Genomic DNA, 5,986 nt, shown 5'->3' on the forward strand with positions numbered 1-5,986 from the left:
AAAAGACATCTTTTTTGAGCAGCCAAAAGAAAGGAAAATAAATTTTGGATGAGCTGAGTAACTATATTTGGAATACCGTCATGGAGGAAGGCACTTGTGAGATTCTAACAGGGACTGACCAAATACATTTAATTCCAGCTTATTAAGTCTACAAGAGTTGGAGTTTTGAGAACTAGCTATGCTGTTTAAATCCCATGGATAGCGGGTGTATGAGCGGAGGTCGAAGGAAAAGCAGTGTGTGGTCGACTTCATCACCTCTGTGGTCGTTAAGATATTTTTTTCATAATTGAGGATAGCCAAGTAAATCAAGATGTCTGTGGATCCAATGACCTACGAGGCCAAGTTCTTTGGATTCACACCACAAACTTGCATGTTTAGGATCTACAATACATTTCAAGACTACCTATTTGAAGTGATGCAGGCTGTTGGACAGGTTATTCTGAAGGAGCTGGAGGGCATCCCAGGTTGTGACATTACCCCAGTCCAGATTCCTAAACGCAGAGAAGTTTCTTTGCTTCATGAAAGGACATTTTGATAACCTTTTTGGCAAAATGGAGCAGCTGTTTTTGCAGCTGATTTTGCGTATTCCCCCTAACATCTTGCTTCCTGAAGATAAATGCCAGGAGATGTATCCTTATAGTGAGGAAGAATTTCAGCTTCTCCAAAAAGAAATCAAAGAATTACAAGAGAAGTGTAAGGTTGAAATGTATACTAAGCAAGCCATTCTTGCAGAATTAGAAGAGCAAAAATTACTTGAGGGCAAACAGAAACAGACCTTGACTTTGTTTGATGAGCTTGAAAATGTTGGACGAGATCATGGGACTAGTGATTTTAGGGAGAATTTGATGTCTGTGGTCCAGAATTCCAGAAAACTCCAGAATATTAGAGACAATGTGGAAAAGGAAAGCAAAAGGTTGAAAATATCTTAATTTCTGTATGGTAAAAAAGAGTCTGTTAAAAAGATTTTCTTTGCTTACCCTTTCTTTTTTTTTTTTTTTATTTATGTGCGTGTGTGTGTGTAGCCAGCTGGCTGGCATGTGGTGCTGGGGAACTGAACTGTGGTCCCTGTGCTTTGCCGAGCTTGCTCCAAGTAGGTGCTCTAGACCACTGAGCCATCTCACCAGCCCCTGCTTACCCTTTCTTGGGTGCTATATCTTACTGTTTTCCTTTTTTTTAGTCCATTCACCTGAAGTAGCTGTGTACTACCTTGACCTAGTCTTGGAAAAAATCTGTTCATTAGAGACCTCAAATAGATGCGAAGCATTCTTAATAATTAATTAAAAAATAATTAATGACTCATTTGACAGCAAGTTCAAAGGAGTGAAACTATGACTAAAGATTATGAAGCTGTGCCTTTCGTGACCATAATTCTTGTAGCTTATTTTTGGATTAACCAAATACAATAAATCCTGGATTTATGAATGAGTTCTGTTCTAGGAGAATGTTTAAGTCTGATCTGCTCATAAGTCTGACATAGTGAATCTATATACCTTTAACAGAATTATACAATGTAAAGCACACACAAAAAAGAATGAGAAGCATCTACTGTCTTTTTTGCCTCAATATATTCACCAATTATTAAAAAAAAAAAAGACTACAAAAAAAAACAGGGAAGATGGCTTGGTAGAATAAGCACTTCCCTGGCAAGTGCAAGGGCCTGAGTTCAATCCCTGGTTGGGAGTGTGGGTGGGTGAGGGGAAGACAACAAGAATGCTGGGCTTGGTGCACAAGAAAAAGATAACTTAGCCAGGCAAGGTGGCTCAAGCCTGTAATCCAAGCATTTGGGAGGCAGAGGCAGGAGGATGATTGCAGGTTCAAGACCAGCCTGGACTACAAAGTGAGCCCAAGGACAGCCAGAGCGGCATAGTGAGACCCTGTCTCAAAAAAAAAAAAAAAAAAAAAAGACAAAAAAGAAAGAAAGAAAGACCAAAAAAAGTCAGATGCAAACACCTCTTGAGAAGAAAACCCAAGCTTTAAATCAAGTTCAGAATACATACTGTGTTATTGTCTCTCATCTGGGTCTTCAACAATACCAAAAAATAAATGTTATGTCTCTTATGAAACCTAGTTACTAATTTTTTTCTGGTGCTGAGGATTGAACCCAGGGCCTCACACAAAAGCAAGAGCTCTACCTTTGCATCACACCCCCACCCTGGTACTAAACATTTTTGAGCATCTACTGTACATCAGAAACTTCCATTCATTTTGTCGCATCCTCAGAACAACATCCATTATGTCAACAGTTCTAGTTTAAATTCATGACCACAAAGCTTCAGAGGCCTCGCAGTGCTGCCAAGCAACCCTACCCCACTTCTCCAGTATGCTCTCTCTCCCATTTGCCAAAGCAACCATCTCACACATTCTCTGCTCTCTGAAACTCTCCCACATTCTCCTCTGCTTCTGCAGTACTGCCCACCTCTTCCCAGATCCCTCTCCGCCTCCCTCAGCTCTAGGGTACCTTTCTGTTCATACACTGAGCTCTGCTCTGCCTTAAGGCCTTTGCAATTCCCTTCCCTCTAATTGGAAGGCTCCACACCCTGATATTCACAGGGCTAGTTCCTTCTTGTCTTCCTTGTTTCCTATCTCAGCCCAAATGTTACAATCACAGAGAGATTTTCTTTGAGACCTACAGATGCTCCCACCCGGCCTCTATCACATCAATTTGTATTATCATCTCCCAAGCATCGGTCAGTACTTAACAATGTCTTGCCAGCTCATTTCTCCCCCTTCCCTTCATGAAATCTCCATGATTGTGAGGCCTTACAGACCTATTACTTGTGCATTCTCAATAGCCAAATAGAAGCCTGTCACATTATGGGCACTCAAAAATGACTTTTATTTTTAATGGGGTCTAGCTATGCTGCTTAGGTTCACTGGAATTCTTGAACTCAAATTACCTTCCTGATTTAGCCTCCTTAATAACTGAGACTAGAGGGCTGGCCAAATAGCTCAGCAGATTAAGGGTTCAATCTCAGCATGCTGGTACTGAGATGGAGATTGAGACTGGGCTTGGTGGCGCACACCTGTAATCCCAGCAGTTGGGAGGCTGAAAACAGGAGAATCTCTACAAGTCCAATCTACATAGTGAGACCCTGTAGACCCTTACTAAAATACAAAAAAACAAAACAAACAAACAAACAAAGAAACGCCTAAAGAAACAAAAACAAAACCCTGAGACTAAAGGTGTGTGCCACTGACCTAGTTAAAAATGAATACATATTGAGTAGATTATACTACCTTTTGGTAGATGAAAACACGGAAGATTAGAGAATATAAACAAATTGCTCAGGTTCACTCAGCTGGTAAATGACAATATGGGCAAACCTAAATCTATTTTAGTCCAGGCTGACTGCTTCTTTATGTAGGAACTCTGGCTAGGACCAGTGTTTAAAAGTGTCCGTATTTGGGCTCTGAGGAGCTTTCATGAATGTGGAGAGCACTAGAGACGACGCAGAATGAATAGTCAAATTCCACAGGCAGAACACCAAGGAGATGTGAGGACATCTGTCTGGACAAAGCCCGCGGTAACTAAGGAGCAGACCGGCCTGCCTGTTCCCAGTTGCTCCTGGCTGCCCTCCAATTCCTCTGCCTTCCTTCCTGCTTCCTACAGGCTCTGAGCCTTTGACCACCTGCAGTCCATTCCAGAGTCAGCCAGGGTTCTGCTTCCCCCTGTACCCCATAAGGGGGCCTCTTTCATGCCTGTCAATAGCATTTAATAAAAACACAGCTGTTCCAAGGTGCTGTTCTAGCCACTGCAGATACAATAATGCACATGGTAGGCACAGTTCCTGGCCTCTGGCCTTGCAGTGTTGCTGTCCCTTCTGGTCTTCCATATTTGGCTCTTAGCTCAAAGACACTAAATCAATCTGTGTAATGCAATTGGATCAAGTATTTCAAGGTTGTAAGAATAGGTGACCATAGTACATGTCCCTGACAGAAAGGTTTCATAATATCCCTTTCCTTTCCTCTCCTCTCCTTTCCTTTCCTATCCCTCTAGGCTCTCACAGCCTATGTCCCCAAGTATGCTAAATCATATACATTTAATAGAGGAGTGAGAAAAGCTAGGTGTTTGTTAAATTCTACCGGAGGGGATAAGTTGAGAAGATCTAGTTTTGCCCTCTTTTCTGGTGTAATAGGGAGACACAACAGCAAATATTTATTTATTTATTTATTTATTTGATACAGTATTTATTTGATACAGGCTCTCACTACACATCTTGGGGATCATAGTGATCTTCCTGTTTCAGCTTCCCCAGCGCTGGAATTACAGGCATGTACCACCATGCCCAGTTTTGGTGGCCCGCGTGGCATGTGGTACCAGGGATCAAATCCGGGTCTTTGTGTTTGCTTAGACCACTGACTCAAACAAAACAAGCTCTTTCTTCAGCCCACAGCAAACATTTATGGTGCATTTTGCATGCAGTGCTTCATTCAGGCCCTACAATACTCCTGGCAGAAGAAACAGAGGTTCAGGCTGTGCTATGGTTTGCCCAAGGCCCAGACATAAAATGTACGCAGGGAGGTGAGTTTCAGCTCAGGTAGTTGGATTCTAGAATCTCTTAGTGTGCACACAGGGGTCAGATGTGTGGACTTCCACATCCACTTTCCTGTCAGGATCTCGCTGGTAGCAGGTGTGTTTGATGTGGCAAACTGAAGCTGAAGCCTGCAGCTGGGCAGAGCTTATTCACATAACTGTTTGTTTTATTTTGTGTTATCTATTTCCTCCTGGAATTGATGTTGGTTCTCAGTGAGGCTACAGGAAGTTTCTAGAGGAAATTGCTTCTGTACTTTCATTAGACAGGAGTGGGGGAAAGCGAGAGAGAATAAGAAAGACAACAGATGGATCTTTGGTCTGAGAGTATGTACTTACAACTTTTCTTCTAGCTTGGAGTAGTTAAAATGTCCTTCCTTCACTTAATTATTTATTTATTACATTTATTTATTGTGTGTGTGTCCAGCTCAGCCCACCAGGGGGCGGGGCTGGCTGGCATGTGGTGCTGGGGGATCGAACCACGGTCCCTGTGCTTTGCCAAGCTTGTTTCAAGTAGGTGCTTTAGACCACTGAGCCATCTCTCCAGCCCCATCCTTCACTTAAAATCTGGAGTACTAGCTGGGAGTTCATTTTTCAGTTGGTTTTTGTTTTTTGTGTTGGGGGTTGAACCAGGGGCATTCTACCACTAAGTGACATTCCCAGCCCTGGTCTGTCTTGTTTGAGTCAGGATCTTACCAAGTTGCACATGATTCTCCTGTCTCAGCCTCCTCAGCCTCCCAAGTACATTAAAAACAAAACAAAACAAATAATAGGCGGAGTATCACTGTGTAGTTCAGATTGGCCTTGAACTCACTATATAGGCCTCATTCAGCTGTAGTGATCTTCCTACCTCAGCCTCCTGAACACTGGAATTATAGGCATATACCACCATGCCAGGTTCCTATCTACATCATAGAGTCATATAAGTAGGAGTTAAGTTTTTATTTTTTTTATTTTTATTTATTTATTTTTATCTTTTTGAGACAGGGTCTCACGATGCAGTTCAGGCTGGCCTTGAGCTCACTTTCTAGCCCAGGCTGCCTCAAACTCGCATCGCTCCTCCTGCCTCCCAAGTGCTGGGATTACAGGTATGCACCACCACACCTGGTTGGAGTTGAGCTTTTAAAAATGTGTTTGCTATAAGAATAAAAATTTGGGAATTTTATTTTATGTATTTATTTGTTTATTTATTTATTTATTTTTGACCAGCTCAGCCCACCCTGAGGGCAGGGCTGGCACAGCATGTGGTGCAGGGGATCTAACCGAGATCCCCTGCGCCTGCCTGAGCTTGCCTAAGCAGGTGCTTTAGACAGTTGAGCTATCTCACCAACCCAAAATTTGGGAATTTTAAATTCCTTCTCCTCATTAAAAATTTTTGGGGCTGGGGAGATGGCTCAGTGGATTAAGTGCTTCCCTGGCAAGTGCAAGGGCCTGAGTTCAATCCCCGGTTCCACA

The 5,986-nt window shown here is 42.5% G+C and overlaps 1 pseudogene; it reads left to right on the plus strand.

Annotated features, from left to right (window-relative positions):
- The first annotated feature begins 265 nt into the window (after positions 1–265).
- Positions 266–929, plus strand: LOC101580027 (annotated as a pseudogene).
- The last annotated feature ends 5,057 nt before the right edge of the window (positions 930–5,986 follow it).

This window comes from Octodon degus, unplaced genomic scaffold (assembly GCF_000260255.1).
Source record: "Octodon degus isolate 3935 unplaced genomic scaffold, OctDeg1.0 scaffold00019, whole genome shotgun sequence".
Lineage (NCBI taxonomy): Eukaryota > Metazoa > Chordata > Mammalia > Rodentia > Octodontidae > Octodon > Octodon degus.